At 35.2% G+C, this 24,893-nt stretch overlaps 1 protein-coding gene across 1 annotated transcript in view; it reads right to left on the bottom strand.

Annotated features, from left to right (window-relative positions):
- LOC118741174 overlaps positions 1–23,599 on the bottom strand; it is a 44,769-nt gene extending 21,170 nt beyond the window's left edge. Inside the window, exon 1 of the mRNA XM_036473049.1 lies at positions 23,542–23,599. The gene's annotated coding sequence lies outside the window, so the exon portion shown is untranslated. The remainder of the gene's footprint in view (positions 1–23,541) is intronic.
- Between the last annotated feature and the right edge of the window lie 1,294 nt (positions 23,600–24,893).

The raw sequence follows: 24,893 nt of genomic DNA, 5'->3' as shown, positions 1-24,893 counted from the left end.
GTGATGGAATGAGGCTTAAACGCCATAAACAACAAATTACTTCATTCGCCAATAAAGAATTGCAGACATTATAGCATTTACGTTGCATACTTTTAGGCAAGTTTTTCTTTATAACTAACCCGCTAGGAAAATTCAATGATTTATGAAAGCGTAGATCATTTTATTAGTAAAAAAAATTTTTCGCTTACATTTCCAATGAGTGTTTGGCCGCGCTTTTTCTTTACCACGTCTTGATAAACATAATCGCAAAAATAAAAAGACCTCCAATTTTACACCGCCTTCGAATGACAAAGGATTTTTTATGAGAATATATTTTATGACGGCGGCCGCACCCTCAAATTTCTCTTAAAATAAATAATATAAAAAAAAAACTTTTTAATATACAACGCTTTTATAAATGGAATAAAAAGTAGAAAATAATATTTCTCAGTCCCATAGAATTTGTTTTGATAACTTTTGATTTTGAAATTTTAGCAAAAGTCGTTATAACCAACTTATGAATAGCCACCTGAATTGATATGAAGGGTAATATATGTTCATATGTATGTGGATATATGAATAACGACCGCTTAAAATCGATCTCAAATTTGTACTTTCGCTGAAGAAATTTTAGGTCTATGTTATGTAGTTTGCCTATTGTCAATTAAATATAATGCTTTGTATTGCATGCGCCCCACGCTTTTCATTTTCAATCTCATAAATTGGTTATACTTTTGGACTTTTGCTAAAATTTCAAAATCAAAAGTTATCAAAACAAATTCTATGGGACTGAGAAATATTATTTTCTACTTTTTAGTCCATTTATAAAAGCGTTGTATATTAAAAAGTTTATTTTTTATATTATTTATTTTCTACTTTTTTGTCTTGTCTGTATAAAATTTTGCGATAGATATTAAAATAATTCAACGATATTAATAGAAAGGTGCACACACATGCATTTACATATGTATGTACATACAAACGAGCACCAATTAATTTTATTTAAAGAAATGGCGTGTCGTCTATTTCCGCTGTAGCAAACGTAGTACATAGGGCGACATCTAGATGTCATCTACCTCGCCCTATTCACTACAGATGTCGCCCTATGCACTATGCGTTTTTATAGGAACTTTTCAAAGCAAAGGTTTTATGGTGTCGGACACACAACATTGAAAGTTTCTGGATCCACAACATTGAAAGTTTCTGGACACACAACATTGCAAGTTGATAAAAGCGTTGTAAAATAAAATACAATCGCCATTCGGAGTCGGCGTAAAACTGAAGGTCCCTCCCCTCTGTGTGACAACATCAAAGCGCACGCTACAAATCGAAGGAGAAGCTCGGCCAAACCCGAACATATTGTGTAAGCGCCAGCACGAGTTGCGATTGTAGTCTCCAAACAGTTTCTTGGTTGGGCGCAAAATTATGAATCCCAAAAACTCGCCGCGACCATTGTTAAAAACTTCCACAGACGTATGTATGTACGTACATATGTGTGTGTGACAATAATAAAAGTTACTCAAGTCACAAAACATATGTATCTAAAGTTTAAGTGTAAATCTATGTATATGTATGTATATCGCATACTTTCCAAACTAAACGCCCGCCATGCATGTCCTAAACTTTTAATGGACCGAAAATGGCTGCCACCTTTCCAGTCTTTTCTTTATCTCACTGCCTTCCTATCTGTGTAGCATAATTTTTTATGTTTTTTTTTTTTTTTACTTTACTTCAGCCGTGGACTGCCTTTGCTTGGCTGCCTGCTTTGTGGGTCTTCTTCCGCTTCTATTGGCATTGCGCTCACTCGCGCGCTTATACCCGTACAGCGCTCTGCTGGTGAGCTGTTGTAGATACAACTATTTACATATGTTTGTATGTGTGTATTACGTTTTACGTTCGGTTGGGTTTTTAATTAAATTATGAATTATGCACAGTTAGTTAAGCAGATTTTTGTGAACAACATTTTTTTTTATGTATTCCGTGTATGAATTTTGTTTTTTAGTTTTGTTCTTACATTCTTTACTGTCTGCTCAAACACTGTCATAAAACAAACAAACAAGTGAGCTATGGCGAAAAAAGCAGCAGACATATTTGGAATGTTAAACTTTAGTTCAAAAACTTTGTTTATTAAAGTTTTCATCCGCCAAAATGCATTCAGCGGAAGTTTGTGGTCGGATATTTTTAGTGTAGTGTATTTGGTTATTATATAGATATATTAATAAATATTAAATTAAATTTTGTTTTAATTTTTGACACATTTTTACTTAAAATTAAAGTGGATTTTAAAACTTTAATGGAAAAAAATATTTTGAATTCTAAATGCAAAAGTGGATGACAGAAAGCAACAAAAAAACTTTTTATCTGCAATTAATATGGAAGAGAATTGTGAAAAAAGAAAAAATTAACTAAAAAATACATACTTCAGTAATATCTCAAAAAAACTTTAACATGTAGATGGTAGATTTGCCAGCTATTTTTACATTGAAAAATTTATAAAATATATTTCCAAACATAAACTTTTTAAAAAATATTGCAAAAAATATATACGTAAGACGCATAGGCGAGAGATTCTTAATCCGAGAAAAATTTAATACAAATAAATAAGTCGGATTCGGCGCATAGAAATTTCAAACAACATGTTGTTTATTTATAAATTTTTTTAATTGTGGCAACTATTTTCGTCTGCAAATTATTTCAATAACATTTTTTTGCTCGTTTCGCTTCGTTGTTTGTTTTTATTAAATTAATTAATAATATATAATTAACTATTAATATGAATACAAATGTATAAAGATAGAAAAGAGACACCCCTCGACGCCTTCAAAAAAAAAAAAAATACTTTTATATTTTTTAAACAATAAATGCAAATGTAGATACTTAAAAAGCCTGGCAACTATATATGTATAAGAAAAGCTTACGTTTTTTAAATATAATCGCTTAACCAAGACAAAAAAGTTGACAACCCCTTTAAACTTACAGCACAACCTGTAGGAAAGGAATGATTTTATTTCTTCTATAGTTTCAATGATAATAAAATAATAAATAGGTGGCAACACCGTTTGCATCTTCTTTCTTTAAATTTGTTAGCAAAATATGAAAATGGCCTTAAAATTTTAAAATTATTTGTTCAAATTATATTGTGATAAAAATCTGCCCTATCTAGTTGCTCATTTTAAAATTACTGCCTTTTTGAGATTTTTAAAGCAAAAATTTCATATAAAATGACGCGAAAGAAATGGAAAAAAAGTTTCTTCTATCAAAATTTCTTAAATCAGTTTGCAGCTCTTGAGAAAAAAATGCTAAAATATATTTACTTCTTCAAGAAAATCTCCAGCAAAACCAAAGTACTTTTTCAAGCAACAGAATTAATGCAAAATATTTCTTGTAATATTTTTTTGACAGCTGTTAGCTGTCCTTAAAATGGTACATGGCTTAAGAAGTGAAAAGTTAAGAACAAAAGTAATAAAAGCAAAGAAATAAAAAATGGGAATCACGTTAAAAAATTGTGTCCTAATCCCTTTTGCATTTTTTTCAAATGTGCTCATAGGTAGAGCAAGTTGAATACACAAGTCTCTAGAACGGGTGTTCAGAATAATTTTATCATTATCAAAGAAATTGTCCCTTATTTATTTATCCAAGCAAAATATGAAACTTTCGCTAACATGTATGTATAACGGAATGTTTTCCCTTTATTTTAACATATTAAATATTATTTTCTGAAAACCTATTAAAAAGATATAACCCATTTCATGCGCACCGATTTTGAGTGAACTATGCTTTAGGAAACTAGCACTTCGCCTACAGTCGAAACAACGCCAACAGGTGCTGCGAGATCCTAGGAAATACAAGGAAGAGTGTGAATACATATTATCCTCTACGAAGCGGATACACCCATTCAGCAAATATATAAACCTACCTCACTCGCCCAACCTTCACACTTGAGTTCCTGTATAGTCAAGCTCCGTTCGCTGGCTAATCGAAAAAATATTGCCGATGCCCTTTTTGGCGTGATACAAGGTAAGCTGCTTTGAAGCTTCCGGTAGACGAAACCCCTTTTTTGTCCTTCCTTTGTCTCTGGATTTTCTTGTTAGAGCCGGTCAGACAATAGTCTAATAGTTTGACCCAGGCACCGAGACTACTTAAGCTGCAACTTCTTGCTGCTTAGACGCAACAGGCGTAGAGCTTTTTGGGTACCTAAGCAAAAACACTAACTTCGAAATAATTTCCTGCTCATATAGCCTTATGGCCAGAGGTGTCGGTGATCACCGTGCTATCGACTCAGGGCCTTAAGACGAGTCAGGTTTTAATCTAGTCGTCGATTATCTTTCCATCACTCTCATCTAAAATATTGTATTTAAAATTTAAATTATTTTTGTTTCCATGAGAAAAAAGGAAAAAGGAACTGTCCATTTCAGTAACTGCAATCCCATGGTAAGCCCAATTGAAGCTGTGGCCAGAGTTCACACCACCTATCATCATGGTTATGCCCTAATTGGCAAAAGATGTTCTATCTTGGAATGGAAATTAGACTATAACAAAGACCAATGACAGATATCAGAGTCAGAAACCAATGACATAGATCGGAAACAGAGATCACAGACCAGAGACAGAGATAATAGACAGAGACCAAGAACCAGTAACAAAAATCAGATACAGAAACTATACACAGAATCCAGAGACAAAGTCCATAGACAAAAAAAAGCACTCAGTGGAGTGGCTGAGCCGAGAGCAAAGTGTTTCTTCTCACAGCCTCGCCTGCAAATTAATGTCAGTCCTCTTGCGAGTAAGCCTCATACAATGTTTCATCTTCATATTTCTTAATTTCAACTATTCATGTATACCACCAACAAATGACATTACTAACCCAAATATCAAGCAAACTCATTACTACTCTTAAGGCTATCAGCAACCAGCAAACAACAACACGAAAAATTATTAAATTATTACCCGTCCTCTCGAAGCAACCAGCGACAGCATACAAACATAAAAATATAAATACATCCATAAGTATGGTACTTAAGTTCACTAATACATATGTGCCTATAAATATTTTATGAGGAACGGCCAACAGTAGCAGTAAGAAGCACTCATCACCAGGCGGCAACCACTCCTGCAGCCACAACGCCTGCCACACATGCCACTCGCACTGCTGCCATGCTGCCATTCGTCTAGTCTTATTTGAACTATGTTTTTTTGCTTTTATTTTTATTTTTTCACTATGACCCACACTTTCACAATTTATTTATTTATTTAGGTTTTTTTTCTCGCTTGGCTGCCCCATTCGTCGTGAATATTTCATCGATGGCGAAAAATGAGGGCAAAATAAAATTGTCTACCATGAAAGCTTATTGGACGGAAGAGTATCGAATTTCCATTACAGCTGCATTGTGTTCAATGTGTGTTTGTACGTACGTATGTATGTGTGGCACTTGCCTTGCCTGTGTAAAGTTGTATTTATATGTATAACAGGCGTTAAGCATGAAATAGTGTGCTAAGAAATTGGCGGAGAGAGGAAAATGTAATGGCCACTAAAATTGCATTCTTAAGCAAAAAAGGAAAAGCAGCCGAGTATTTCTTCAAAATATCAGCAACAACAGAGGCACATACATAATAGTAAAATTTGCTACTCTATGTGCTTACTTTTATGTTTAGTGCATATGAAATTGAATGCGATAGTTGGTAGTTGGTAGCCGGCCATTCAATAAATGAAATATTTATGTATTATAAAAAAATTTATGCTGCTCAGGGTCACAAATATTCAATTTACATAGCACTATTTCGATTACTACCCCAGTATGGGTAATGGGGATATTATTTAGTGAGATTATTTACATACTCACATATATGAAATGGTGCGGAAGGCAGTGAATAGTTATCAGGGCTAGTTAAGTTATTTTTGCTGGAATATATAACTACATGTAGATGTGCAGAAAGATCTAATCGAAAGAAAGAAAATAATCGAAATTGAATTAAAAATATTGTTATTTAAAACTACATCTTTTTCGGTACAATTACACAGGGAACCAACCACTTACGGCACTCCAAAAAATATGCACAAATACTTAGATGCTCAGGTGTATTACTTAGTAGGAACCAAATAGAAAAGGGTTTCGCTCCTTTTCGTGGCTAGCTTTTTGCAATAGAAAAGCTTAAGATACAAGCTTTAGTAATACTAAATGAGCAGACTAGAGACCATATAACAGGTACAGATAGTCCATGCTGTGACCAGAGACCACAGAAAGAGGATAAACGCTAAAAGTCATAAGGGTCGCGGAGAATCGAGCTGGTCGAAAACCCTTGTCGGTAAATGAGAAAATCACGTATAGAATGTGTGCGTTACCGTTTAGTAAAACTATTTATATATTCGGAACTGTCGTCGTCGGAACTGTTGCCTGCAACCTCTCCAACTCCGGTTAAAAATGCCACAAATGTGTATGCTATCCAACGCAAAGAGATCTGAGCGTTGTGAAAACTTTGTCCTGGGAAAACTGGCGTTTATCTGTACCTGGCCAACGCGGTTATTGTTTTATTAAAAAAAGAAATAAAAATTAATGGCATCTCGAAGCAAGTAAATTGCTTTGATGTTGTTCTATATGGTAAGCATACTTGGTGGGTACCTAAATGTAGAGGAGCACACTGGTAAGGCAACAACTGTCCTTTACACCTGAAAATCAGCTTTAGCGAAAGATTGTTCATTGGACGTACATAGCGAATTTTGGTTCCCAAATTTATTCTTAAATTCCAATATTTATTTTTAAACATCATATCGCGCCCTAACCGCCAAATTAACGTAAGCGACATTTTTTTCAAAATTTTCTTTTTGATGCAGAAATGTATCTCGATGGTCTAGTAATATTTCTGCATCAAAATCAAAATTTTGAAAAATATGTCGCTTACGTTATTTTGGTGGTTAGGGCTCGATATACAGATATCCGAAGTAAAGAAAAACATAAATAGGACCATCTTAGCATTCAATTTTCTTTATCGGTTCACTATACCAAACTATGCTCCAGCGATAAACTCCTGCTCTTAAACTTGAAAATTTGGGTCTTTAACGAGTTCACAATTTTTGCTAACTTAGCTTCTTAGCCATATAAATTCTAATAACTCAATTTATAGTTTTGGTATAAAACAAAATTTTCTTACATATGTTCATTTCATAACAGAGCACAGGTTGCCGCAATGGTTGCCTCGTGTGTATTCAACAAGAAAAACAGGTTGCGTCAACCCTTACTTCAAAACGTTGCTTCAACCGTTGCGCCGCGTGTAGTCTGCATAACAATAACGTAATAAACGGAAAATTTACAGCAACTTAAGTTTCTATTTCGATTTGGCACAAAATTCTGATTTTGAGAGGTAAAACTCATACGCCATTGCAACCGAGTAATTTAAGCAGACAGTCAGTAGTCAAGTACCCTTCTTTTAACGCTGACAAGTCATAGGGGCTACTACGGACCACTTTTTGATGGGGTAGGATGCCAACAAAATGGGTCTGCAGTGGAATTCCTTCTGTCGTAATTGCCACGATGTAGAGGGAACGTAGAGTGTAGAGAATTTTTTAAGTCACATTGGCGAGGGCTTGTCGACGTTTGTTCTATCACTACTTTCTTGAGTGTCTGGCTGAACTAAGCGCGGCAAGTATTTATAAAATCCCGACGCTCCTTGTAACAACGAAATGGTTTGAAGTGTGCCTGTTTCAATGCTGGACGAGGGCAGCCACGTAAATAAAGCAGCAACCGTATGCTCATTATCTTCATTCGCTATATTTTCTAACATAATATCGACTTGAAATATTTAACCAATTTTTAGAAGGATGAAGATAAATATATTCCGATGTAGACTTTATACACTCGTAGCCACGCAGAACACTGCCAGCACTTTTTTTTTTGATTTCGAAGAACTTTGTAAATTAATAGCAAAATTTAAAATTTTTCTTAAATATAGTTCCATCGGCAACAAAAAATTTTTAATTAAAAGTTTCAAACTCTACAAAATTTAGATCAAATTTTCATCAAACTTTTTAACTTTTTATTCTAAATTTTTATTTCGGATATGCATTTCAATAGCCCATTTAATTTAGTAAAATAAAGTACAAGTCTAAAGTTTTCAAGCTCAATGTTCCGGTTGTTTTTGACAATTATTTTCCCGTACGATGTTGCGCATTTTTCCCATTTATAAAGTATTCGTTACATGGAAAAAATTACACAAGACCTTCAAAAAAATTTTCAAAACTCACCGAGAATTTCGGGCTCCTTCAAACTTTCACATTGTTATTCTAAAATTAAATGGGCTATTAAACTGCAAGTTCGAAATTTTCCTAAAAGGTTTTATTAAAAAGTTTAAAATTTGATGATTATTTTATAATTTTTTTTAAATTTTGTACAAAGCTTGAAACTTTTATTTGTATAGTTTTTGGTGCGGTTTGAACTATTAAAAAAAGAGATAAAAATTAAAAAAGTGGTGGTAAGGTTTGCGTGGCCACGAGTGTATGCTGAACCGTGATCAGCTTTTGAGTCATGTATCCATCAGTAAAAGTTTACAAAGTGTAAGTAAGCTCAGGCCATGTGTTAGGATTCAGCTTTAGAGAATTTAAAACTTAAGTAAGTTTTCCTTTAAACGCTTCAAATATTTTAAGGCTCTGCCCGATAATAAAAGCACTGATAGTTGGTGCATCTCACTGACAGCTGCGGCAAATTCTCCTCGGTGCTTTCTGCTGTTTTGAATATCTCCGTTCCTGATTAGTTAAGAGTTCCCTCTAGTTTATAGCCATTCCAAGGAAATGCAGATTAAATTTTCATTGGAGGGCAATCCTATCGCCAATTTATTAACTCATTAATACACATATACATATACATATAGAAGTCCAGGCAAGATAGAGCTACTGACCGTAATTTCATAGGCTAGTTCCCTGAACTGAGTTGTAGGCGTAACCCCACTCTTTGCATGGATGATTCCATTATGCAGAGAAATGATTTTCAAAAAGAACTGAATGAGTATTACGTTTTTGCTCTATAAAAGAGCTGCCAGGACACTCAATTGACATATAAAATATTTTTTTTTTTTTTTTAATATTTAAGATGGCCTGGGATGGCAACAAAAGAGAAATACCTTACATACATATACATCATTTCTTGAAATGACAATCAAATGTATGCAACAGAAAAATAAATTATTACGCAACTACAAAGAATTTTCACATACAAAATATACACATATGTACATACAAATGTATATGCCGTATACACTTATTAGTGCATATTTAAATGTAGTGCAAAAATTTCAATATGAAGGAGACAGAAAATGTTTTGCAAATAAAGAGCAAAACATAAATGACAAAAGAATACTTATAAGGATTGGATGGAATATGTGAAGAATGCGTACGGTAATCATACTGCAGGAACACATTAATATACCTAACTACGCTTGTGGATGTTCATACATACATTCATGATAATACTTATATATGTATGTATGTACCTATGCATATGCACCATAAATATTTATTTGCATGCAAATGTGCACACAATATGAATTATGCAAATAAGTCATGCGGCATCAGCAGCAAAAGGAACTATTCAATAAATGGTAAAAGAGCCATAGCAACAGAAATACTATTTTTCTTCTCATAAGCATACAAATGTATATACATACCAACATATACGTATATGCATAAATATACCTAGTTATTTCCTATTTGTTATAAATAAATATGCATCCACAAACCCAAATAACTATGGGTGCATCTATGTACATATTTGCATACGAAGGCAACGAAAAGCCAATCAAATATTTATTGATAGAAAATGGTATGGTTAGAATGTCATATGTACGTATGTAGGGCCCTGTGCGAGTACAATTGTGCTCATGCAAACCTTACCAACATTTTTTTTTTTTAATTAGGTAGAATTTCGTTATAATTTTATAAATAAAAGTTTCAAATTTTGTACAAAATTGAGAAAAATTCATCAAATTTGCATCAAAATTTGAAACTTTTTAATAAAAATGTTTATGCAAATTTTGGGTATGCAGTTTAATAGCCGCATTGACTGGACTCGAGGATCAAATATGGAATGCGAAATTACCCTAATATGGATACCGCGACACGAACTAGCAAGGTGCGGCTCCACAATGAATGTTTTCAATGCGGTGGACATCATTGGGAAGCTAGTCAGAGGTGGCACCACACAGGTTCGTATGGGAACTTGTTAAAAAAATCGCTCTTTAACAGTTATATTTTTACTTTTATTTAATTACTCCTTAAATAACGGTTATTTCTGATTCTTATTTTAAAAATACAAAATAACAATTATTTTTGATATATATCTAAATAATCTGCAAATAACAAAATGATAACTGCGAAAAATGTTAATGACTTTTAAACGTAAGACTTAAAAGTAAATGTCACTGACTGTTATCTAAGACATATAATACAAAAATTAAAAATGATTGTTATTTAGGATTCATAAAATAAAAATCAAAAATATATTTTTTTTTAATTTTGCATAAAATTTCGGTGAAAACAGAAATCGATTGGTATTTATCACTTAGTTCTTGAACATTTCCTTCATAGTGAATTTTTTAATGACAGTTTTCATCAATAACTGTTACATATGTTCGGACCCTAACTGAAACAAACCATCCAACCTTTCCGGGATTTCTGCGGATTTCTTACAAACATTGAAGCTTTTCGCTACTTTTAAGGAATAATTCAGGATTTATTCGAGACTTTTATTTTTCGGGCTCTTTCGGAATTCATTCGGCATCTTTCAGAATTTTCCGAGATTCTCTATTTTTAGAATTTAGGGACTTATCGGTATTAAATTGAGGTTTTAGGAACTTCCAGGAGCTATATTTTCATAGAGTATTTACTGACGCAGAATATTGTTAGGTTTAATTTGTACTTTCGGAATTTTGTCGCGTCTTTTCCGGATTTATTCATGACTTCTTTTTGGGTTCTTTCAGGACTTTAAGGGATTTGCGAGACATTTTGTCATTATTTGGGGATATGTGAGATGAATATTACACTTTTTGAAGCTTTAGAAATTTTTTATAGAAAGGTTTTATGGATTCGGGTCTTGCAAAAAAATTTATGAATTTTTGGTAATTCTCGCGGCTACTTTTTTATATAGCTTTTAGCGTGTCCAAAAAATATTTAGTACTTCGCCAAGCGGCCTTCGGAATTATTTCGGAACTTTTCCAAAATTTTGATTTTCGTGACTTTAAGGGATTACCTTTTTTCATTATTTACAAAAGCCATAAATACACGCTAAGTACTTTTATACACAGTATTCCGTAAGATTTATTTTTTACTTTCGGGATTTCTTAGATTTTTTAAAATGTTTTTGTCGGCACTTCCTGGATTCATTTATGACTTTTATGGGTACTTGGTGTTTTATTTTTTTTTGTCAGCATTATTTCGAGAATTTTTGGTTTTTCCGGTATTACTTCGAGACTTTTCGATACTAAATTTGTGATTTTCGAGGTTTTTCGATATTATTTCGAGATTTTTGGCACTATTCGGGGTAAATTTTCCCTATTATTTAGTTAGCCATGACTTTTCGATACAAAATTTTGATTTTAGTGACTTTACGGGATTACTATTATCATAAATATTGATTTCCTTTGAACTTTTATTTTTTAATTAAAAACCAACTTGCCCATCACTGGTAACCAATATTCATAATGCAGTATAGAATATTTTTATTTAAGCACATTTTCGTGCGCAAAATAAAGAAGTACGCACACACACGTTAAAAAAAAAATTAAAAGTGCACAGTGCAATTCATAATTTGTATGCTGGCGTACACGGCGTATGAGTGCTCGCTGCACGCTTTGCTGGCGACTGTCATTGGAAAATGCAATGCAAATATTATTCAAAATACCTTTGCATTGCCTTCGTTCAGCATACATTTTTTCTCCTTAATTTCAATATTGACAAAGCGACAAAAAAATATATACATACATAAGTATAAAGCTGAAAATTAAGCCGACAAACGAAAGTGTATAAAGAAAGAATTGCATAAAAGGGCGCTCACACTCCCACCAACGAAGTGGGGATAATCAAAGAAAGATAAACCAACATGCCAAAGCGTATTTGCTCCTCTCTCACTCCTGCGCTTTCCCGTGTGTCCGCCTCGCCTTTGACAGACGGCAGAAAAGTCATAAAAAAACACCGGCAGCCTTGACAGCCGTTGCAATATTCTTAATGGTATTTGCACAAATTTAATGCAAGCAGTCAAGGAAAGCGTAAAGAAAATTAAAAAACGAAAGAAAAATCAGGAAACATTCGTAGAACAAATATATATATATATATATATACACTTATGTATGTACATTTCCATAGCAGTTTAATCCTAGCAAAGTCAAATGCAAATAAGTAAACGAGTCAGCTTGTAATGAAAGAGGCGCGCGCGAAAATTGCAAAATCTGCTATGCAACAGGCCATAAAATTAAATGCGGCCAAGTAATAATGGCTTACATTTTTTCGTTTTTATTTTTATTTTTTTTTTTTGTTACTGGCTGCGGCTTCTGCCTACGTTGCTGTTTTGGTTTTGGCAAAGGCCGCGTTTGGCTTTGCGGTCCGCGGAAAGGAAATCTCAATTATTTACATTATCTGTTCTGCGGAAAAGATTTCGCACATTTATTGCTTCAGATTGCATTGCTAGAAAGCATTTCGCATTGCTTTAGTGGCATATTTGAATTAAGATGCATACATAGACACTAGGGTGGTCCCAGCGTCAATTTCTACATTAAAAAAAAAAATCATTTTTTGTAGTGTTATAATTCTAAAGGTAAACAATATAAAATTTTGATGTTGACATTTTAAGGACGACCCTTATACGCACATACTTAAGTGTTATCTGTTAGAGTTCCGAAAGTTTTTTTTTGGTTTTCTAAAAGCAAAAGGAAGTCATTTTGCGGTTGTGGTTGATTCTTGGATAGGTCGGCCTGATACTGGCTCAACAAGTGCTGGCCGAAAACTAGAGCATAACCATTTAGATCAGTGACGGTCGAAAAAGGTCGGGTTCTGACAGGTTTTTATGAAATTGGTATTTGAGGAGTCAAAGTTTTTTTTGAGGATGATGCGGTGGAATCACTAGCGGCATTTCGTAGACTATGTAGTGGTCAGTGTTTAAAAATTTACATTCTCCTAAAAGTCCAAGTGCACCACCTACTTACGACAATCACCGTAAGCTAACGTAAGCTACGTTAAGTTAACTGTCCATTTCAACAAAGCGAAAGGAGTGAGGCTGAAGATATTAAAACCTTAATCTCGCGAAAGCTGGGTAGCTGATCTAGAGATGATTCCACAGCAACTTCTGTGGGCGCTTAAGGGACCATTACCGCATGAACTGCGATTGAAGTATCCCCACCAATAACAGAAGACTGGTTCAGTTTAAGTAGTTTTCTTGCCCACCACTGGCTAACCCGTAACCATAAGAACCTATCTTCTTTGTATTTCCATCTTTCCGGAGCAAACAACATGTAGCCAGTGGAGATCAACTCTTTGCATGAAGATTGCCTTTTCTTGTTAGCTCGTCGGTCGTGCAATTATCTGCGATGCTGCTGAAGTGTGGAATCCAAAAAAGCTTTATAGCGAAACATCGATGCGACCGAGAGAGAAGTCAGGTATTCCCTTACCTTTTCCGAGCGAATCAACAAAGTGATAAGGGCCAGCCCTACTTCAGAATATATGCAAACCTCTTCTTCGAAAACACTCAACCGCCTATTCGCAACATATCCCTCCATCCACCTTCGATTATTCCGTTAATAAGTCCAAAGGGCCATTGTTCTAGATACGATTCCTATACTCCACCAAGGGCACCTTTCTTCCATTGTCATCGTCAAAGAGGAGCCTGCAGAATTAGAAAACAACTTAGTTACTTTGTGAGCACCCCGAACTAGGGAGGAATTGACTGAGGTGCACGGATCCTTTGAAGACTTGCCTATCAGCGATGGCTCAAACCAACTTCTGATAAGCAGGGAGGTGTTTCGCTTCAGCTTAAAGGCAGTACTTCTATTGTCCTCCTACTAAGCAGCGGATGCCTCGTCTAAAGCGATAATGACTGTTTCATAAAAATGAAGAAATCAGTTTATAGAAGCAACTGAATGAAGAATTTCGTATAACATGCTCCGCAGTTTCAGCTAAATACACACAAGCAAAATTATCTTCTTCAGGACTGCACTAATTTATAACAAACTATGCAGCAATTTGTTTCAAAAGTTGTACGGAAAATATCGGCACATACATATCTACATGCATACATTGAACTAAAACCACACGAGCATATTAGGAGCCAGCTGCAATCTTTACACATTGATTCTACAAGTAAATTTTGTTACTACTTCGAGTTATACCACACACAACCAAATACCAGCCGAGTGAAAAGTTTTCGCTTCTGCACTGATTTAATGGTTTCTCAGGCAGCAAACATTAACTCGAAAGATAACTCAGCATACAATTCACACTAGCGAGAACATGCACGTATGTATGTAAGTGTGTGAGTGAGCTAAGCAGCAGCAGCAGCTAGAAGCAACATTAAATCTGCTCTATTTTCACTTTTTCGCACCACAGCGTAACGTATGTAAGTGCAACTCAATATGATTGTGCGAGTGTCAGAGTGTATGTGAATGGATTTTGCAACAGACCCATGCCAAGGCGGAGTGGTGATACAGTGTGTTACGGGGCTAGTATGTACTACATAAGGGTGGTGCAAAATTAGTAAAGTCGGAATTGTTCTAAATCGGAAAAAATATACCCCTATTTTTTAAAAAAATATGTAGAAGTCGCTCAAAGTGCTCAAAGTTTTCCATACATTTTATATGAGAAAAAACAGTTTTTTATGGAAATGGTATAAAATTCTTGAAAATCAATATTTTTCTATCGGAAAACTCTGGTTCTCTTCAGGAGACTTCCAATAACAAGTCACAATTGTTGATTTAACCATTTTTTAATACTAAAGATTTTTTTATTTATCTCCCCATTCCATTCTCTGGCATTTTCTAGGGGTTTTTGGCGGACCTACGAAATATAGTTACTATGAAAAAATGGTTAAAAATAATAATTGGGTATTTAGAATCTTCTGAGGTTAAACACAGTATTCCGGTCGAAAAATATTGATTTTGAAGAATCCTATACCATTTCTACGAAAAGTTGTATTTTTTCATATAAATACATGGAAAACTTACTTTGAGCTACCTCTAAATATCTTTTGATTTAAAAATAAAAAATTGGGGTTTATATACTTTTTTGGGTATAGAACAACCGGGGGCGGTTTTACTATATCGCATGCATTTTTGGACCGCCCTAATGTACATACATATCCTGGGTAATTGTGTGGCTTTTGCTATTTTCTGGCTTTGTGCAGCTGCACATGCAAATATATATACCTAAACAGTAGCTGCATTAATAGGGAAATTTGTATTGCTTTTAAAAGTGTTTGTATGCGCGCGTGTGCGTGTGTGCGTGTGTACGCTCGTTTGCTTGTTTGTTTGTTTGTTTGTCGGCATGCTTGAGTGCGCTGTGTATTCAGCTTTGCCTTGTTGACTTTTGCTGCTATCGGCAATTGTAATTTCATTTGCTGTCGACTTGGCATTTATTTTGTTTGCGCCTACGTATCTATGTATGTACATACATATGTACGTGTGCTTGCGCCTTTCAGTATGCAATGTTTGTTTAATAATAACTTCGTTTCGCTTCTTGGCTCTTTTCTACACTCTTTCGAGCGATATGAGTTTTGCATAACTACATAATGGCCAAAACTCGCACACACACACTCATACAAAAGTGCGATAACACCAGCGGCCAACACTGCAACTTTAGGGGTACATACATACATATGTGTGTGTGTGTGTCTATCTATGCTTGTTCATGTATTTATTACCTCTTTCGAAAGTCAAACATGCTGCTCTACATATAGTTAAGTACATAAAGACTATGTTGGCTTTTGCGTCTGCTGCCACCGTCGCTGCCTTCCTTCGCTTCGTCGTTGCTAAATGTAAAGGTGCAGTTAGCAGTTTGTCTAATCAATGTTGCTATGTCGAAGTTTTTCTTCTTCTATCCCCTTCCACTTACTCGCTCCACATACATATATGCTCCATACACACACACACTCCTATGCTTTTAGTTGTTGTTGTTGTTCGTCCTGATTCCTGTCATTGCGCAGTGGTTGTTGCTCTGATGCCTCATCGTTATTATGGTTAGGCGTGATTTTCTGCTATAATTCACAGACAAAAGTTTGTAAGCGTGAGCGTAGTTGTAAATAGGTATGCTTTCATACTTTAAATTTGCAGCAGCGCTATGTAAACGTTGCTATTTATATCCATAAGAATAACAAGAAAAGCAACAGCAATAACTACAAAAACTTATTGCCTAACAATCTAGTCAACATAGGAAGTGCAGCAGTTTTTAGTTGCCACCGCAGCACGCGTCCAAAGTTCACTTCATAAAGATATAGTTATTTACGAGGGCAGTTTGATAGATCAGTGACTTTTGGAATTTTTACTTTGTATTCAACCATGCTGCGGTCAACTTTCGTCTGTTCGTAGATTACTATCAAACTGTGTACCAGCTGCGGCATTTAGTTTGTGGCTGAGGTAGAAAAAAACGAGTTATGGCAAAAAAACATAGATATCTTCAGCTACGAGATGCTACCCCATCCTGCACATCTGTTTTTAAAAATATATAATTTTTATCTTAATCTGCATTTTAATCTTAATCTTAATTTTAATCTTAATCTAAATCTTTACATGTATCATAATACCACCATCTTTATCTATATCTTTGTCTTTGTAATTACCTTTATCTCCAGTTTTATCTTTGCCTTTGTCTTTGTTTTTTCCTTTTTTATCTTAATTTTTATCTCTATCGTATTTTTAACTTGATCTTTCACTTTAGCTTTATATATATATTTTTCCTTATATTATATCTTTATCCCTATCTTTACCTACATTTTTACTTGCACTTTTATCATTTCTCTATATCTATTTTTATCTTATTTTTATCTGTATCGTTATCTTCGCCATTATATTTATCTCATTCTTTATCTGTATCTTTGTCTCTTCCTTATCTGTATCTTCATCTCTACCTATATCTCTATTACTATTTTTATCTATATAATTAACTTTATCTACATCGTCGTCTCTTCCCCTTTTCTTCCCGCCTTCCTGCTTTCGACCCCACACTCCTTAGTGGTATTAAACATTCAAGGCATCGGCTACCCTTTTCTTCACGCATTCGCCATATTCCGTCTACACCGTGGCATAAAACATTTAACGAAAACATCTGTAGAGTTGCATAAGAAAATTCCCTACAAAAAAAAAAAAAATAAAAAATCAACGATTTATCTAGATGCCCTTGTATTTGTACGTAGAATTGATTAGTAATTGTATGTACCCTTGCATATTCACACATTTGCATGTACATACATATGTACATTATGGTGGTACAAAAAAGTTTAAAAAGTTTAAAATGTTGGTATCAAAATGAAAAAAAGAATACCCGTTTTTTTTTGTTTTTTAAGAAAAAAATGTATTTAGAGCAGCCTCAAAGCCCATGAAGTTTTAAATTTTTTTATAATTCTCAAATTTCATTTAATAATAGATTTGCGCTTACACAATACGTAAGTGTTTGGCCCAGCTGCTCCTCCGATTAATGGCGTGCGCCTTGATGATGTGTTGGGGGACCCATAAAAAATTTTTAATACTAAAAATGTTTACATAAACAATTTGGTATTGTTTCGGGAAGTCTTAAAAAGAAAGAAACAGAGTTTTCCGGTCGAAAAGTATTGATTTTCAAGAATTATATACAATTTCTACATAAAAGTATGTTTTCTCCATAAATATATATAATTTTACTAACAAAAAATATGTGTATTCTTTTTTTCTATTGAAAAAATGCCTAGGGTATGAGAGCTTAACATTTGAAACTTCACCACCCCCCGCATTTATTTTTGGGTCACCCTAATGTACATGCATACATATGTATGTACATGGACTTGCAGTCTGTACCATCTTGTGCGCCCACAACTGCTTACCAGCACATTTTGTCTTAATTTAATAAAGTCCATTGATTTTTAGTGCTCAGTTGTTGTAAATTTTTCTTTGGTTTTAACCTAACCTAAATCTTTTTCACTTTCTGCAACCTTTTCTCGTTTTTTTTTCCTATTAAGCTACTCTTATTTTTCTTTCTATTTTCTTTAACACTTTTACTTATTAGCTAAAAGAAAACGACCGCTCTCGTTGCTCCAAAAAAAAAAAATAAAAAATAAAAGAAAACATTTATTATAAGTTCCTGAGCTAACACAGCTTACTACTCAGTGTTGTGAGTATGGCAGCGGAAAAAAAGTTGTAAGTGAGAAGTGGTAGAATCGATTAGCACCGCTTGATTAATTAACTTGTGCTTCAGTGGTAGCTTAGCTTATTAGTGGCGCAAATTAGTTGATACAAAAACAGTGGCATTAACTACAGACCAGTGGGGAAGCACATCAGATGAACTATTGATTTCTTAAATTCGAGTTTTACTGAAAGTAGCTGCACGGAAAATTAAATAATTGTGAAAAAAGTATGCAAAGCAAAAGCAAATGTTCTCATTTTCATTTTTGGTGTTTTCGACTGGGGAGGAGTGTGATGTATTGTGGAACGATTTTCTGTCATCCCTTGTCCTGGTTGTGCCATCTTCAGTATAATTTTCCGTTCTCACGAAGATGACACAACGCCCCGAAACCGGTTTGTCTCCAAACAAAATTTTACAAGGGATGACGAAAAATAGTTCCACAATACAAAATCAGATGTCTTTATATGAGAAAGAAAAAACAAAAGTGTGTACCCGAAAAGATTTCTGTGGTAATTTTCGGAGAGAAAACTTTTAAGCAAGTCAAGATGTCGCAAGTTTCGCTAATATGATGAGAAAATGATTAGTGGACAGTAAGTTAGTTCTGAAAGCACTGATAGAACACCATTTTCCCTGCGAAGAAGTTAAGGCCCTTTTTATGCAACCAAACTGGATTAGGACTTTAAAATGTCTATGTAAATTTATATCCCAGGTAAGGAGTAGCCTTAAGCTTTGGCAGAAAAGGCAGGCATTGTTGTGATATCCATTCTTATGGAGATATTTCATTCAAATTTCCAATATTACAACGCTGCCAGGAGTTGGAGAGTTGAGAGGATTGCATTTGGACTTTTTATCTTCTACCAAAGTTGAAGGAAGGGTCGAAACATAGACTTTACGGAAAACAGATAGATCTAAGAATTTTTAGAAAAAAAATTAACTTTTAAAAGTTCCCCTCAGCAAACTACCAGAAAATGGAAACGCGTCGCTTCATTTATAGACAACAAAATTTTAAATATGACGAAAAAGGACAAAAAAATAAAAAATTTTCTCAATGTGGGAAAAATTGTCAACTTTTAGTGGCTCTACCTCCTAAACCACTAACCCCTGTTTAATAAAGTTTTTATTTTCGTAACCTCTGCAAAATTCGCGTATAATCGCTTAATACTACACTTTTATGAAATTTTTGATTTGATTAAAGCAATTTTTGATCGAATAAATGCATGTATTTTTAAAACCCTTTGATGGGAGTGCATAAACTTTTCATTTGATACCCATATTGTGTGCATTTTTATATTGGGCTATTGGTACAAAATAAAAAAATTGGGAATTTTTTTAGTCAAAAGATTGGTAAACTACAACAATCTTCTATTGAAAAATTTCAACAAACTATTTTTCGTGATTGGGATAAAGTTATATATATCATATAGAATATCTAGGTATTCATGCACCAAATTTCGTCAAATAACCAATCGTGTGACACTGCCTTTAAACTTGTATTTGTACGGATGTTGTTAAAGAATGATTTATAAATAACCAAAATTAAATAACAACAAAAACAATATTTTAGAACTTGTCAAAATTTGCTGCAGATATAATTTTTTCGACTACTGTAGCGCAATGCCACTAATATTTGACTTAGAAACGAAATACGGGCAGGAATTTCAACCAAGTTGTGTGAAATATTTTATTTTTATCAGTATTTTTCTTTTAATCAATCTCTGTTGAAATAAAAGTGAAAATGAAAAAAATATTTTGTCAGCACCCCGCGGAAAACATCCTGGCTACGGCCCTGCATACATATAACGTAGATTTATTGATGCTTTCAAATATCTTTCTTACAGTCATCTCCTACACTTTTCTGCCTTACGAAAAATTATGAATCTCATTACATAAAATTTTATGCCAAAAATAATATTTAGCTCGAGCATTTAAGCAAACAAACACACACCACACAGGCGCACACAAATTATTTGCTTGGAGTTACGCTTCAAAAAGCAAATCAAATAAATCACAAACACTTTGCTAAAAGTTTTCCAAACACCTACAACTTCTTCCACAACTTAATTGCCCGACACTTGCGACTACTTTTGCGCCAACTTGCAGCTGCTGCATTGCACTCCAACTCCTACATCACTTCTCACACACTTTCGCCCATTCAAATTCGATGAAGAACGGCAATTTGCCACTGGAATAACAGCAGATAGTGGCGCCTGCAGGAAAGCGTTTGAGTGTGTCTCTGTGTGTGTGGGTGTGTGTGCGACTTTGCGCTTCGAAAATAATTTTCTTTGTTGTCACTGAAATGAGTACGCTTCAGTTGAACCAAAAAGCGCAAAAGTGTTGCATATCTTAAAATGTAAGTTGGGGTGGGCTTATGGGCTGGGCTGGTGGCTGGGCTCACTCTGGTTAGTTGCTTGTATTTATGAGCGCAAAGGTATGCGAATACATATTTCCAAAAGCACAAATGCGAAATTCATTTAAATGCACATACATGAGTGCAAATGCAGATACGAGTAGTAGAGCATGAATGTGTGCATTTCGAAGTAATACCCCACAAGCGGTTGCTACCGAATTTATATGCAAATTTGTCAGTGCGAATCCATGCGGATCGTTGCTGACTTCCGCTACGGCTGTCTGCCGGTTGGCTGCTAGCTACGCTCGACTGGTAATGTCTATCAGCTGAAAGTATAACAGCATGTTCATGCATATGTATGTATGTCATAATTCAAATGCTACGCTGCACCACTTGAAAATGCAATTGTAAATGCACAAACACACGCACACTCGCATGGCATAGCAGTTGCAACGCATTTTAGCGGCTACGCGAACGAAATGAACTGAATTCATCAACGTGAATCAGTCAGTCAGTCAGTCGCTCCGCCATGTTTGTCATTTACATACCTCGCATGCTGGCTGTCATCTTTGGTATCTGCCGTATGACAGCCAGGCGGCCATAACTGTCGCTGTTGACTGTGACTGACGCCCTACGCGCCACTATGCCACACATTTGCACATTTGTTGCAGCAATTTCTATCGGCGGAGTGTAGTTAGTGGCCGATAGCTGTACTGTGGCACTGGCAGTGCAAGTAATTTGGTTTTGTGCGTTTTTTTTTTTGTCTCTTCTGTTTTTGCTTTTTGTTCGACTACTCTGAACCCACTGAATGCCACTTTGGGCGAAGCTGACGTGTCTGGCTTGTTCGACATTGACTGCTCTCAGCGGCACACGTTAAATTTATTGCCATAAACCGGCGCATTTGCTTGAGCTATGTGCAAGCGAACAGCTGCTTGTACGCACACTTACGAGTACGCAGCACCAATTGAAATGCACTCACACACTGGAAGGCAACCAACCACTCCGCCACTTGTATTTCGTCTGTTTACACCAACCGTGAGTGTTTCGAGTCTTGGTTTATCAAATAAATTATTGTGAATGCTGTTGGTATTGTTGTTGTTTGCACAGACATGCCAACTGAAGGATGCCATGCCATTTTCTACTTTATCTTTTTTATTAAAAATTTTGGCTTAGAAGAGGGTCATTTATGAGCTGGAATGATTAAGTTACACTTTGCGGCACTCTTACTGTCTCCGCCGCTCTGGAAGGTAGTCCCGAACGGAGTTTCGCTCAAACTCTAGGAAGCGAAGAGTAGTCATTTAAATAAATTGTGTCCTGGTGGTGGTCTCTCTATCTCATAAAGCAGCGAAGTCATAGATGAAACTCTGTTCTGATTACGTACGTGGGTTCCAAATAAATTGTATGAGTATCAGTCCGAGAAAACTAAGCACATTTTAAGTTTCCGTCCCTCCAAACAACATTGTCCTATGAGGTGGATAAACACTCTGCATGACCAATAGTTACCTCTAGCACAGTTGCTTAGGTTTCGAGAACTACTCAATCCAATCTGAGACAATTTCTCACCAAAATTGAACGTCTAGCCTGTGAATGTTTTATGGAAGCAAGTGTCCAAATACATACAGCATTGAAGGTAACTTTCCAGCCTGAGACACTACATCTCGCCAAAGAAAAGGCACTCAAATGCACTCTCTTAAACAGCGCCTAACAAAACATATGGAAAAAAAGGTCATGGTATCTAAGTTTATGTAAAAACTAGGAACCAGCATTGGATTTGTGAGAAGAACGGGAATGTGAAAGCGGGCACTCTGTAGTGGATATACAGATATTAACAAACGTAGACATTGCCGAAATAAAAAAAAAAAAAACATTTATTCCAGTAGGTTCAACACAATCAGCGAAGATCCTAGAAATGACTCATCATAGGCATCATAACAGGGCTCTGCCGACTCAGCTAAAGAGACGCCACTGAAACTATCGCTTGAGTGTTGGGATGACGCAAGAATTCGAGAGAGAAGCCTAGGTGCACTATGGGCAAGGATAAACACTTTCTGCGGTATGAACTAAGAGACAAAGTATTGTGAAGGGCAGAATAGATAAATTATATCGCAGGGTATGCTCCTTTTTCAATATCTATGCATCTTGTCAAGCGTAATATTTAGACTAGTTATTACAAAAACGCCAAACTGAGCTGAAAGATGAAATTGGAGAGACGCTGGATTTTAGTAGAAAGTTGCGGACTAAATTAAAATTTTTTGTTATGGATATTTCCGAATATTACAGGATCAATTTAAAGCAACCACAATCTGTACTGTATAGATCATTCAAATAAGCTCCAGTAGAAGCAGATAAGTTTCAAATATCTTAGAATATACGGTTTTCGCTTTCTGCGAGACCTCGGAAATTCCCTTAATTATCAAACACGTTTTCATTCTATGAAATTCGTTAACTATGTAATTTTCAAAACTTTTGTTTTGCCGTCTTCTTAAAGACTACAGATTACCAATTTGTTTACGATTGGAATTCATGTTGTCGTTTAGTCGTAATCATTAACCTTTTCCTACTGGGTATTTCCACACTGTTCTATTTTCTGCAGCATACATAAATTGCTACCGTTATTTATTAATATGTTTTAGTGAGCTTTTCATTCTTTTCATCGATTTATTTCACCATCGCATATTTCTTTTGATCAATTTGGCACAATCGCGCTCTTTACACGATTTTATTTATTAAATTTCAAATTAATGCTTTATTGCTGTTTTTTATCATAATTTAATGACCACAAATGTTGGATGTAATTTGCACATATTCGCGCAATGAATTATATACTGAATTTGCATTGAAATTTTCACATAAATTAAGCAACGCATCCATACATACATACCTACGCAAATGTATTTCACTTTCACCAGCTACTTTGTTGTGTTTGGTCAAGCAATGTTAATGTGGCTGAAAGAGAACAAAGTAAAAATAAAATTAATTAAATTATATTATGTAATTATGAAATAAAATTTAATTTGCATTCTAGGTCAAGTTTTTTGTAAGTATTTTAAAATATTAATATTTTAAGGAATTTTAAGCTTTAAGGAGATTATGTGTTAGTTAATTTTCTGAGAAAGCATGCTGTTTAAATAGTTATCAAATCAACTCTGATTAAACTTTACTATGGCGAGTTATAAAGTATTCGGCTTTTGCCTCGCAAAATTCCGAAAGGAATCGATTATTTTGTGATTTACCTTTTAGGTGATTTAAGTTAATTGATAAGATAAATTGAATATTGCAGTATGGGTATCAAACTGAAGAGGTTTAGGAAAGTTTGCTACCGAAAATATTTTTGAGGAGGGTTGCCACCTGTTTGAGAAATTGTGTTCAATTAAATTTATAAAATAAATGAGGTATTACAATACGGGTATCAAAAATCACAAAAATACGTTTAAGGCGCAGTGAAGTACGCCGGGTATTTACCAGTTTTTAATAAATTCAATTAAAAAATATGCAAGTGAACGTTACCTTTTTCTCCAACCGCGTGAAAATCACATCATTTCATTGTATGCAAAGGGAGCAAAAAAGCGGAACGATAGCGTAGATACATCCATGCAATCAAGTATCTGCGCTGACACTGCGTTGACACTTTTGATTCCGCGACTTCCAGCGTGCAAACAAGCGTAACAAGAGTTACCACTATAAAATTGCAATTGAATGAAATTTAGGTGGCTGTTGCATGTCAAATGCATTCACGGTCATGCCCACGCCCAACCGAGTTGGGATAGGAGGAGTAATCGCTTTTATACGCGACAGAAAATACATTTCTATTGAAAACTATTGATTGCCAGCAACCACTTGTAATTGATGCGACCAAATTGTTGTGAAGGCAACCAAAGCCAGTTTGCGGCTGCAGAGGTGGTGGGTAGTAACAGAGTGTAGCTTACTACCACACACACACACACACACAACCGCAAAACCGCTATTGGAACGGCTACAAAAGCCAATTTGAATATGGCACAAGCCTGTTGAAGAGGTGTGGCTGTGGTGGCTGCCGGCTGCGGATCGAACGCAGAGAGGATACAAAAGGCGCGAGACCGGCGATAGAGAGACCGATGCAGTGGTGAAGTGACAACTAATGCGGCGGGCAACCAACAATAACAGTGCAACCGTTACGGACAGCCTATGTAGCCAATATTGACAATGCAGCCGTTGGTGGGATTCTGGGATTTTGTGGCATATATGTACATATGC

Source organism: Rhagoletis pomonella, unplaced genomic scaffold, assembly GCF_013731165.1.
Source record: "Rhagoletis pomonella isolate Grant_MI unplaced genomic scaffold, Rhpom_1.0 Rhpom_scaffold_00006, whole genome shotgun sequence".
NCBI classification, from domain to species: Eukaryota; Metazoa; Arthropoda; class Insecta; order Diptera; family Tephritidae; genus Rhagoletis; species Rhagoletis pomonella.
Note: the sequence above shows the minus strand (reverse complement) of the source record. Positions and strands in the feature narration are given on the sequence as shown.